Genomic DNA, 12,958 nt, shown 5'->3' on the forward strand with positions numbered 1-12,958 from the left:
GAAATGGTAGCGAAGACTACGGTGGAAGTTGGTGATGAAGGTATTGAGTTCGACGTGGGTGGAGTGGTGAGCAGTGGTGAAATCCAGGCTGATCACGGGAACATCCACACGAAGACGACGACAATACACATCCAACTGAAACTGTAATCCAAACACCACGAGACAACCAAAACACCACGAGACAACCAAAACACCACGAGACAACCAAAACACCACGAGACAACCAAAACACCACGAGACAACCAAAACACCACGAGACAACCAAAACACCACGAGACAACCAAAACACCACGAGACAACCAAAACACCACGAGACAACCAAAACACCACGAGACAACCAAAACACCACGAGACAACCAAAACACCACGAGACAACCAAAACACCACGAGACAACCAAAACACCACGAGACAACCAAAACACCACGAGACAACCAAAACACCACGAGACAACCAAAACACCACGAGACAACCAAAACACCACGAGACAACCAAAACACCACGAGACAACCAAAACACCACGAGACAACCAAAACACCACGAGACAACCAAAACACCACGAGACAACCAAAACACCACGAGACAACCAAAACACCACGAGACAACCAAAACACCACGAGACAACCAAAACACCACGAGACAACCAAAACACCACGAGACAACCAAAACACCACGAGACAACCAAAACACCACGAGACAACCAAAACACCACGAGACAACCAAAACACCACGAGACAACCAAAACACCACGAGACAACCAAACAACACGAGACAACCAAACAACACGAGACAACCAAACAACACGGAGCCGAACACAATGTAAGAATCTGGCAAGGAACAGAAAGTCAGGTGAGTATTTATGGAGGTGATGTAATGATGAACAGCTGGAGCGAGACAATCAACACACAGGTGAGCGGGATCACTCTAATGAGCACATGGCTGGGGTGAGTGAACAACAAACACACACACATGACACGGTGGAAACAGTGGATTTCCTACCGTGACATACATCTCCTTACTTTTCTTGTTGAATTCTTGATCATCATCACATATTCTCCGTAATCTCTGGAATTGACCAAAAGGAATATTTTTAATCAATGTAGAAGAATGAAAGCTTTTAGCATGAAGTAAAGTGTTTTTATGTGACTCTTTCCTAAATATTGTGGCATGCAAAAAACCTTCCTCATCTTTGTAAATTTCTAAGTCCAGAAAATGGATTTTATGTACATCATATTCAAGAGATAACCTTACATTGGGATTAGCCGCATTCAAATACTCATGGAAACTCATCAGTTTTTCCTCCGTACCCTTCCACCATAAAATCACATCATCAATGTACCTTGCCCACCAGATGATCTTATCTCTGAACACATTCGTCTCATTAAAAACAAAGTCCTCCTCCCATTTGTCCATAAAGAGACCTGCATAAGATGGACTGAAGCAAGCCCCCATGGCACAACCTTTGACTTGTTTAAAAATCTTGTCCTGAAATATAAAAACTGTAGTACGGCTGGTAAATAATCAACTTTAAGTTTATTTATGAAGAGACACTACAAAACAATTAAACCTCAGGTGGTGTTGCTAACCCAAATTTGACTCTTAGGTGAAACTGTTTACAGACATGCAACTCTCTGTTCTCCTAATCTCTTCATCACAAAGGCTTTGGCACTGTTAGCCTTAAGGCTCACATCACTGAGTATCTGCTGAAATATATGATGTAATGTATACATATTATGTAGTTCTAAGTCGGTATTTAATATTAATGTTTAGTATTATCTTAAAGGTCATGGTGCGATGAGTAAAAAGGTCTCATTTCTATAAATCTAAGATGGATTAAGGTTTAAGAACTTTGGATAGAAGATGCATTTCTTGTAGAGGTGGGGTTTTGCCTTGATATTTCTGGCTAGTTTGACCAGTTGCCAAGATACTCCTGGCTAGTTTGACCAGGTGCTCTTTAGTATCACTTGGCACAGGTCAAACTGGATTTTGACCAGGTGTTCTTTAGTATCACTTGGTACAGGTCAAACCAGATTTTGGTAGTTTTCTCAAGCTGTATATAAAAGGTGGCCTGGCAAAACATTCTGAGAGGCATCCTGTAACCAGGAGCTCCCACACTCTGTGTGTATTCAAACCTTATGGAGGCATCCTGTAACCAGGAGCTCTCACACTTTGTGTGTATAAAACATCATGGAAGAAATCTTTAACAAGAATCTTCCTACACCATTTTAGGTGTATTATATTCACGATGGAAGTACTCTGTAGCCAGAGTGTCTATTGCCAGGCATGACTTTGTAATTTTTGCAATTGTTGATCTTTTTAATTAATTGGAATTGAATCATATTCTGTATGATATTCTTTAATTGATGTTTGAAGCTGGAACCTGCCTGGTATAATAAATTGTTACATTTGATTCATCTAAATTCTTCAGAAATTGTATTGATTTATTTTAATTCTTTCAGAAATTATTATTTCCAGTAGATTAGAAGGAGTCTGGTATTACCGCAAAATAAGTATGTCAGGATATGATCACACTGGTGTTTTGATGTTGAATGGAGCATGGGGCACATTCACCAGGACTCTCAGATTTATGTCTATCACCTGCCTTAGCAAGTTGCATGATCGTGACTAAAGTAACTATTTTTATGATCGGAGCAAGCATGGGGCGGCCAGACGTAAAAATATTAGTTTACCCGGCAACCTCTGACTAAGACCAGACTGGCAATTTTGTGTCCGTGAGATGTACGCAACGGCCGGCGTATATCCTGTGCGATATCGGGTCCCTAATGAACGAATAACTAAGACTATGGGAATTTATAAATCATCAAACATATAAATTATGATCAACAGATAATTGGAATAATGCACTAAATTCTTACTATATTAAATTGGAGTCAGATTATAATTTAACCACAGAGGTCAAAGAAACAAATTAAATAAATGGAATTATTCTTCTAGAAGCGCTAAAGGAAAACGAGAACACGAGACCCCTTCACCACGCATTGGATACCTTCGTTGGGCCAAATGGGTGGCGTCTTACAGCTTTGGTGATCCCGACGTGATGACGTATACCACAGGTGACGTAATTCTGGTGACGTAGTACACCCGAAAAAGTGACGTGGTACTCCAGGAAGCTTTCCAGCGCGACATTTCAACCATAACAGAGGATTCCATTCATTGCAAAATAGGAGGTTTAAACGTCTACTTTCTGTCTGCAGCTGTGTTGGTAAGTTGATTTTATTTGCCTTTTAGAAATGTTGAGGGTGAGCATAAACGCACCCGTATGTTGTAGAATGGGCGGTAATGGTAAACTCAGTGAAAGTCCGGAGAGATCCGGTTATGCATGTTTTTATCGCGGTACGTTACGAAAAGTCGTAAATTTGAGTCTAAAAGTGGAAATATTGCCGTGGCGATTATCTATTTGCTCGTCGAAACGATCTCGCAATTATATTGGAAACCCGTAAAGTATTAGCGAATATCCGTGAATAATAAAGTCAGTCGGATGAGATGAGAAAACTCCGTGCCCAAGTCGATGCGTCCATGAATGTAAACAAAGCTGCGCAAAACAGGCGATAATAACTCTGTTAATGGAAATAAAGTTACACAGCATGACAACAGCAGTGTAGATGAGGATAAATTCCCTTGTTAGCAAATCAAATTTCTTTTGTTTGGTAAAGCAACAAAAGATAAACTTAAAATGGATTAACATCTTCCAAATTTTATGCTGGTTCTCAAATAAGGGTAAACATTAAATTACAGTAATTACTAAATGTATGGTTGTTTATGTTGTTCACAGCAAATGTGCAACATTTAAAGGAACAAACTCCTTCTGGTACATTTAAACTGCAGTTTAAGTTAATGTGTTTGCATATGAGAAGTGAATTTTGGGTTTACATGATTGATATGACAAGAGCAAAGGTTCATATTAGCCTTTTTAAGATCATTAAATGCAGTAAACATCAGTGTATTAACTATACCTGATGAGTTAAGGAGATACGTGTTATTATGGGAAGATAGAAAGATAGATGGAAGTTTATAAATGATTGAAGGCAGCGTTGTTGGAGTTAGAGGTTCAGTGCATGCAGAGTGGAACTAAATGTTGGATATTAAGCATGTAGGGAGAGAGAGATTTGAAATTTGTGAGTGAATCTCCTAAAGAACACTCAGGATTGGAATGGAATTTGTGTTTTACACCATATTCCTTGATTACTTTTTATATTCACAACAGAGAGCTGTTGTTAGTGGAAATGTTAATGCACAGGAACATGTTCTCAATTTTGCAAATTTACTATCATTCTTAAGCCCTTGAGACCAGTAATAAAATTATTTTAATGAATATTATTTTTAATTTAATGTAATTTATATTATAATCATATTATAATATACATTATATTCTAATGGCCAGACAGGCCTAATATGGTGAAAAATGATGCATTACATGCTTTTCAAACTTACATGATTAAAGACCCACAAAAAAGCCCAGGGAATATTAAGATTAAAATTTATTTGGTCCACTATCTCGTGCCAAAACGGGGGTATGTGCTTTTGCTTGCTTGTTGCTTTTGTTTTTTGTTTTTGTTTTTGTTTTTTGCTTTGCAGGAACACAGAGAATACTATGGCACAAGATAGCAAACCAAACAACTCTTTTATAAGTTTAAAACATCAACTTAAACTGAATCTGATTAGTCAATGTACTTTTATAGTTGGTTAAAACTGTGGGAAATGTTAAATCATCAGAAATTACAGTCCTACAGGTCACAGAGATGTGAAAAGTTTAAAAGTATGCACCTTAAACAGACATCACAGCAGTTAAACATGTGAGCTGACGCAACTGAGAACAACTCAGAGTAAAGTCATTTAAGTTTAAAGTTAATCCAGAAATTTCCCCAGCAAAACTGGGATTTCTTATGCTCACAGTTTAAATGCAAGTGCAGTTTATGGTGCTATACACTCAGACTATACTGAAACAACATAGTCAAATATAACAGAAAATACCCAATTTAATCTGGCCTCTGAAATTAATTTGCAGAAAGTAATGATAAAAATCTTCTTAACAGGAAGAATTTACAACCTAATGCTGTCGTTGACAGCTGTGTGGTAGTGACATCAGTAGAAACTAAAAATAATGCCATGCCTTAATGCAAATTGACCACAGTTTAGAAATGCATGTTTCTTTGTCTGTTATCTTAACATCTTCCCTTTCAGGTGGATCTTTATGACTCCTTAAGAGTCCAGATACTAGAGATGTATCTGAGCCTAAATATAGGCATAAACCTGAAATGCATTAGGAGGTGGGTGTGATAATACTTTAAGGGGTCATACACATCTCACAGTAATAAACTACTATATTCATTTATGACCTCCCGATGTAGCATCGGAACTAAAATTGTGCATCACAGATTGTTTTAAGTTAGAATCCACCCACTCTCAGGCATGAACTTATAATGCACATATTTTCACCATTGAAACAACATAACACTGTTACCTGGTATAAGTTTTAAAACTATCCAGGGTTAAACCACCACACATATGTATGAGTAATGACTAAGAATCCAAACTCTAGAGAGTTTGTCATACATGCAAAACCATTTAGCATCTCACACATAGGAAATCAAAGAACTACTCATGATGCTAATTTTATTTTTAATATAAAAACTATGTTTGCATTTTTCTTTTGAACTACGTGAAATGTTACAGTGTACGTAGGACATATGCATGGTTATAGTCACAAATTAAGGTTTTTGTCTCTGATTGTATAAATAAAAGGTAGAAACTCTACCTAAAAACTCTAAATAAGACCTATTTGAGAATAAGATAAGTGAAGAATTAAGCCATTTGATGTGGTTGCAAACATGTCTAATGACATTCCAAACTTTAAATAATGGTTAGATCTGAAGTGCTGGCATTTCTATTGATCAACCAACTGATTCTCAATCAGACTTCTAACCATTGAATGTGACTTTGCCACATATATGTATAGAATTTGTGAACAATGGTTAAATAAGAAATTCAGAATCTGTTTGTGTAAGGTTTTCTAGGTATGTTTTAATTTGCTTTACTGAAGTTTTAGATCTACATGGTTAACTTGCATTTCAGTGTTCTGAACTAATAATATGGTTATTAAAATATAGTCATATATCATATAGATATATCATATTATATATACCTTAGTATAAATATCTGTATTTTATATACATATAATTACATGTATTTGTATTATATTTGAATACTATTGTTATTATATGCTTTAATGATGTATTCCACTGGTAAATATGCCAGTTAAAAACTTTTGCCACTCTTCCTTTAAATTACACAGATTATATCAAAATTCCACTCTATACAAGAGATGCATAATAGAGAAGAAATTGGTATTTAAATGGGATCATCTTATGGGATAAATTACTTTGAAAAGAGAAATAAGACCTTTTTACAATTCGCACCTACTATTATGAAACCTCTAATAACGTCATTTGTTTTTGTAATCTTTCACAACCATTTTCTTCCAATGAAAGGCAAGTTCTTCAGTGTTCAGCTATTGCATGATCATGTGGATGATGTTCTTCAGATGTCCCACATACAGTGGTGCATTGTCAAGTGTGAGGAATTCCTTCACCTATGGAAGTCTGACTATTCTACAAAAAATACCTTCTACTAATAGGTAACAGAGGACTGTTCAAAATGTCAGATAAATATCCTGGAGAGGATCCCATTAGACACACGTCTCTCCGTGGTGGGGAGACACTTTCAACGAGCACAGCACACAGTCATTGACTGACACCATGGATTTGGTGCAATAGACGATTCTACAGACGGAGTACCATCTCAACCAGGTAGAAACAAACCTGGCCAAAGGAACAGCAAAGATTTTGTCAAGTTCATCTATTCGCTTTGCACAGTATGTATACACTTGGTGGGACTGGATGTTTCGTGGGTGTGTGATTGGCAGTGGACTTGTGTTTGCTGGTATTTCAGGTCCACAATTCGCTTACGGACATCTGCCAATGCTGCTATCACCCTAAGTCCCCTACAAGTGCCCGCCATACAGAGACTGTTGCAATAACAAAAAACACACAAGGATTTGAATATGACCAGCGATGGCCCTTATGGACTATTTTTCAATTGCCCCAAAAGGGCCAGGGGAGGAATTGTAGTACGGCTGGTAAATAATCAACTTTAAGTTTATTTATGAAGAGACACTACAAAACAATTAAACCTCAGGTGGTGTTGCTAACCCAAATTTGACTCTTAGGTGAAACTGTTTACAGACATGCAACTCTCTGTTCTCCTAATCTCTTCATCACAAAGGCTTTGGCACTGTTAGCCTTAAGGCTCACATCACTGAGTATCTGCTGAAATATATGATGTAATGTATACATATTATGTAGTTCTAAGTCGGTATTTAATATTAATGTTTAGTATTATCTTAAAGGTCATGGTGCGATGAGTAAAAAGGTCTCATTTCTATAAATCTAAGATGGATTAAGGTTTAAGAACTTTGGATAGAAGATGCATTTCTTGTAGAGGTGGGGTTTTGCCTTGATATTTCTGGCTAGTTTGACCAGTTGCCAAGATACTCCTGGCTAGTTTGACCAGGTGCTCTTTAGTATCACTTGGCACAGGTCAAACTGGATTTTGACCAGGTGTTCTTTAGTATCACTTGGTACAGGTCAAACCAGATTTTGGTAGTTTTCTCAAGCTGTGTATAAAAGGTGGCCTGGCAAAACATTCTGAGAGGCATCCTGTAACCAGGAGCTCCCACACTCTGTGTGTATTCAAACCTTATGGAGGCATCCTGTAACCAGGAGCTCTCACACTTTGTGTGTATAAAACATCATGGAAGAAATCTTTAACAAGAATCTTCCTACACCATTTTAGGTGTATTATATTCACGATGGAAGTACTCTGTAGCCAGAGTGTCTATTGCCAGGCATGACTTTGTAATTTTTGCAATTGTTGATCTTTTTAATTAATTGGAATTGAATCATATTCTGTATGATATTCTTTAATTGATGTTTGAAGCTGGAACCTGCCTGGTATAATAAATTGTTACATTTGATTCATCTAAATTCTTCAGAAATTGTATTGATTTATTTTAATTCTTTCAGAAATTATTATTTCCAGTAGATTAGAAGGAGTCTGGTATTACCGCAAAATAAGTATGTCAGGATATGATCACACTGGTGTTTTGATGTTGAATGGAGCATGGGGCACATTCACCAGGACTCTCAGATTTATGTCTATCACCTGCCTTAGCAAGTTGCATGATCGTGACTAAAGTAACTATTTTTATGATCGGAGCAAGCATGGGGCGGCCAGACGTAAAAATATTAGTTTACCCGGCAACCTCTGACTAAGACCAGACTGGCAATTTTGTGTCCGTGAGATGTACGCAACGGCCGGCGTATATCCTGTGCGATATCGGGTCCCTAATGAACGAATAACTAAGACTATGGGAATTTATAAATCATCAAACATATAAATTATGATCAACAGATAATTGGAATAATGCACTAAATTCTTACTATATTAAATTGGAGTCAGATTATAATTTAACCACAGAGGTCAAAGAAACAAATTAAATAAATGGAATTATTCTTCTAGAAGCGCTAAAGGAAAACGAGAACACGAGACCCCTTCACCACGCATTGGATACCTTCGTTGGGCCAAATGGGTGGCGTCTTACAAACATTATTATTAAGTGTCCATTCAGTTAGTTTAACAAGAAAATCTGTGGGGGGAAAGGAGTTTAATGTAAGAGGACGTTTGTCCAAAAAATGTCTCAGTGCATCAAGGCCTTGTGTATGTTCAATATTGGTATAAAGGGCCTTGACATCCATGGTAACAAGTAAAGACTCTGGTCCAATAAATTTGTGTTCATCAATTTTACACAAGACATCAGTGGTGTCCTGTATATACGCTGGTAAAGTTGGAAGTAATGGCTTAATAAAATAGTCCACATATTTAGAGATCGGTTCCATGAGTGTCTCATTGCCCGAAATCACAGGCCGTCCAGGTGGATTAATCATGTCCTTATGTACTTTGGGTAAAAGGTAAAATGTCACCATCCGAGGGTCAGGTTTAAATAAAAAATAAAATTCTTGTGTAGAAATCAAATTATCCTCTACGGCTTGAAGAAGCATTTTATGAACATCCTGTGTTAATGTTTGTATAGGGTTGCTGGTCAGAGGAATATAAAATGATGTATCTCCCAGCTGTTTGAAAGCTTCTTGAGTATATTGATCATAACCTCACACAGCTGTAGCACCCCCTTTGTCTGCCTTTTTAATTACAAAGTCCTTGTTATTTGAAAGGTCTTGTAAAATCCTTCTCTCCTCTTTTGTCAAATTCTGATGATGTGTATTCTTCTGTGACAAAATGTTTTCTATTTCATAGTTAACCTTTTTCTCAAAAGTATTAAGTGTAGTGTTTTGTATCATAGGGCAAAAGGAAGATTTAGGTTTAAAAGGGGTAACTGATCTTAAAGGCGCTCTAAGCGAATAATGTGCGACGTCACTTCCTGTTGATGTTTGAACTGTTTTCAAACAGACAGAGCGTAGCTAACTCCTCCCCCTCCCCCTCCCTTCCGTGCTTTCATGAACGCGCCCAACCCCCACCCCCAAATCCTTCTTGTCGTTTATTGGCTGGAACACTTTGTTATGGTTTCTGTTTGTAGGTTTGGCCATTTGTTGATATTGCCGTTTGTGAAGCCTGGGCTGTCTACAGAGATCGCGTTTTTTTACAGTTTGATCAGCGGACAGGCAGCAAGCAGATAGTGAGGAGATGTTTCCGGTATGTAACAAAAAATGTTTTATGGTCTAAAACGCTTCAATTCGCTTAGAGCGCCTTTAAAACAGGCTGTGTAACATTCAATTTATGCCATGCCTTTAGATGAAGACTTCTGTAAAACCTAAACAAGTCTATTTTCACATCAAAATCTGAAGCATAATAAGTAGGGGAAAAGGACAGGCCCTTAGCTAGTACATTCAACTGTATATCAGACAGAGGGGTACCTGTTAGGTTTATAACCGTGTCCGCTGGTGGTGCTGTGTGCGATAATAAGGTGGTTTTCTTACGTCCTCTTCTCGTCCCTGGTTTATTTGACCTTTGTTCTGTTGTTTGTTTGTTCCCCTCTTTCTTAGGGGGGGTTGGTCGTTTCCCGATGTATCACCTCGCCCGCCAGTGGAGGTGTCCTGGTCTTCTTCCTCACAAGTGAAGTTGAATGACACTGTACGAGCTCCCCTCCGATATGGCTCCTGATAGAAAGATTTAGTTCCTAGGAATAGACCCAATTCTCCTTGTAATCCTTTTCGTCAAGCTGGAATTTACGGAGTTTATCCTGAACAAGTTGATCTTTAAATTTTTTCAGATTCTCTGTGAGTTTCGCATGTAAATCAGTCCACTGGTCACTCCTAAATTCCTCCAATTTCTTATTGATTTCTTCAATCTCTTGTTGGATAAACGCTCTGTCTTTCTTAGCTTCTTCAATCAACAAAAGTATCAAATCAAATGAACATTTGCTTAAAATGGCCTCCCATTTCTTCTTAAATTCTCCATTAACCCCTGAGCCATATGTTGGAAACTTTTTAATTCTAAGGCCACGTGGGATAAAACCCTTCCTCCAATAGTCAGAAAGGGTGATGGAATTGAGGTCCAATTTAATGTCCTTCTCTTTAAGTCGTTTGAGTTCATATGATAAACTTCTTAGATCAGAATTGTCTGGTACCTTACTAGCTGTGTTCTCTTCATCCAGCAATGATGCAGTGGTAATGATCAGTTTACCCTCTTCTTCTGAATATGCAAACGCGTCCATCTTCTTGAGCTCCAAAGAGTAAAATGGAGAAGGCTACCGATGTAGTAAAAAATGACGCACAACACTAAGTGGAGCACCTCCAGTAAATAAACAACCACAAAAACAATCACCCGTAAGTTTATAAAGCCAATAATTGGTGGAGCCTGCCGTTGCCATCATGGCAGCACTTCACTGCGTAACCGACGTAGTCGGTGAAGCTGAGAGGCCTGGTTGCTGAAACCATGTTCAGCTAGCTCAATGGTAGTGACAGCAGCGGCATTTTACCTGTCACTCACGTGGCCACGCCCTTAATTATAAACTTTAAGGCTTAATATAATTTAAACGGATGAGGAGTTACAAAAAAATGCACCTCCTTTCAGGTTTCATGAAAGGCAAATTATTATTTGTTCTAGGCCGTAAACACATTTATTTCTGCTGTAAAGTTGGGCATTTTAACATGCGGGGTCTATGGGATTGACTACCTTTTGGAATCGGGGCTAAATAGACAGTGATGTAGAAGTAGGAGTTGGTCTTCTGCAGAGGTGGTCTTTAGTTGTACACTACCATCTTAGTGAGACAAAGTCTAACATAAAGAATTTTGGCAGCTTGATTTTAATAAAAGCGGTTTTATTGACTAATAAGGAAGGTTTGGGCTCTGACACTTCCAGGAAGTTTTTTTATAGTATAGGGATCACTTATGTCAAAACACGAGGGAAAATGTATTTTTCAATACATGACCCTTAAAACCTTTGCGCTGAGTGGGAGATTTTAGCATATTATTATTTGGCATTTTATTATTATCCACAGTTTGGATCTCAGGCACAATATGACGTACTCAATGAAAAGACCAACAACCCAGCAATACTTCCATGAACTGACTCAATTAATATAATTTAAAATCTTCCTGTAGCTCAGCTGGTAGAGTAAAGGTCAAGGGTTTCTATGCAGACTCATACTGATAAATAAACATATGACTTGAATGCACTGTAAATTGCTCTGGATTAAAGTATCTGCATGACGCATGTTTGTTCAGACTTTTTAACTGGTCTCTTTTGTCCACTTTTAACTGTACCCCCACCCAACTTGAAGGAGGAGATAAAGTAGGGGAGAGCGGGATAAGTTGTCACAGGGGTAAGTTGTCACTGTTTTACACTGTCCATAACTCCAACTTTAGAGGCTCTATCTCAAAAATCAAATAGCCACTTTGTGTGACGACTTCTTCTATAGTCAACTTTGTGTTCACATGTGGTTCACAAGATCGCTCTAATCTGACATTAGCACAATTTTCATATTTTTTGGCTTAATAAATAACAAAATGTGCACTTCAAATTTTATGCAATACAATTTTGTTGAATTCTAAATTATAAGTAGGGTTTCATAACCCTGGGCTAATTTCAGGGATAACCCCACTTCAGGGATAACCCCGCTTCTAAATTCCAAGAGGGGTTTCATAACCCTGGGTTGATTTCAGGGCTTACCCCGCTTCAAAATTACAAGTGGGGTTTCATAACCCTGGGTTAATTTCAGGGATAACCCCACTTCAGGGATAACCCCGCTTCTAAATTCCAAGTGGGGTTTCATAACCCTGGGTTGATTTCAGGGCTTACCCCGCTTCAAAATTACAAGTGGGGTTTCATAACCCTGGGTTGATTTCAGGGATAACCCCACTTCAGGGATAACCCTGCTTCTAAACTCCAAGTGAGGTTTCATAACCCTGGGTTGATTTCAGGGCTTACCATGCTTCTAAATTACAAGTGGGGTTTCATAACCCTGGGTTAATTTCAGGGATAACCCCACTTCAGGGATAACCCTGCTTCTAAATTCCAAGTGGGGTTTCATAACCCTGGGTTGATTTCAGGACTTACCCAACTTCTAAATTACAAGTGGGGTTTCATAACCCTGGGTTGATTTCAGAGCTTACCCCGCTTCTAAATTACAAGTAGGGTTTCATAACCCTGGGTTAATTTCAGGGATAACCCCACTTCAGGGATAACCCCGCTTCTAAATTCCAAGTGGGGTTTCATAACCCTGGGTTAATTTCAGGGATAACCCCACTTCAGAGATAACCCCGCTTCTAAATTACAAGTGAGGTTTCATAACCCTGGGTTGATTTCAGGGCTTACCACGCTTCTAAATTACAAGTGGGGTTTCATAACCCTGGGTTAATTTCAGGG

Source organism: Paramisgurnus dabryanus, chromosome 13 (assembly GCF_030506205.2).
Source record: "Paramisgurnus dabryanus chromosome 13, PD_genome_1.1, whole genome shotgun sequence".
Classification (NCBI taxonomy): Eukaryota; Metazoa; Chordata; class Actinopteri; order Cypriniformes; family Cobitidae; genus Paramisgurnus; species Paramisgurnus dabryanus.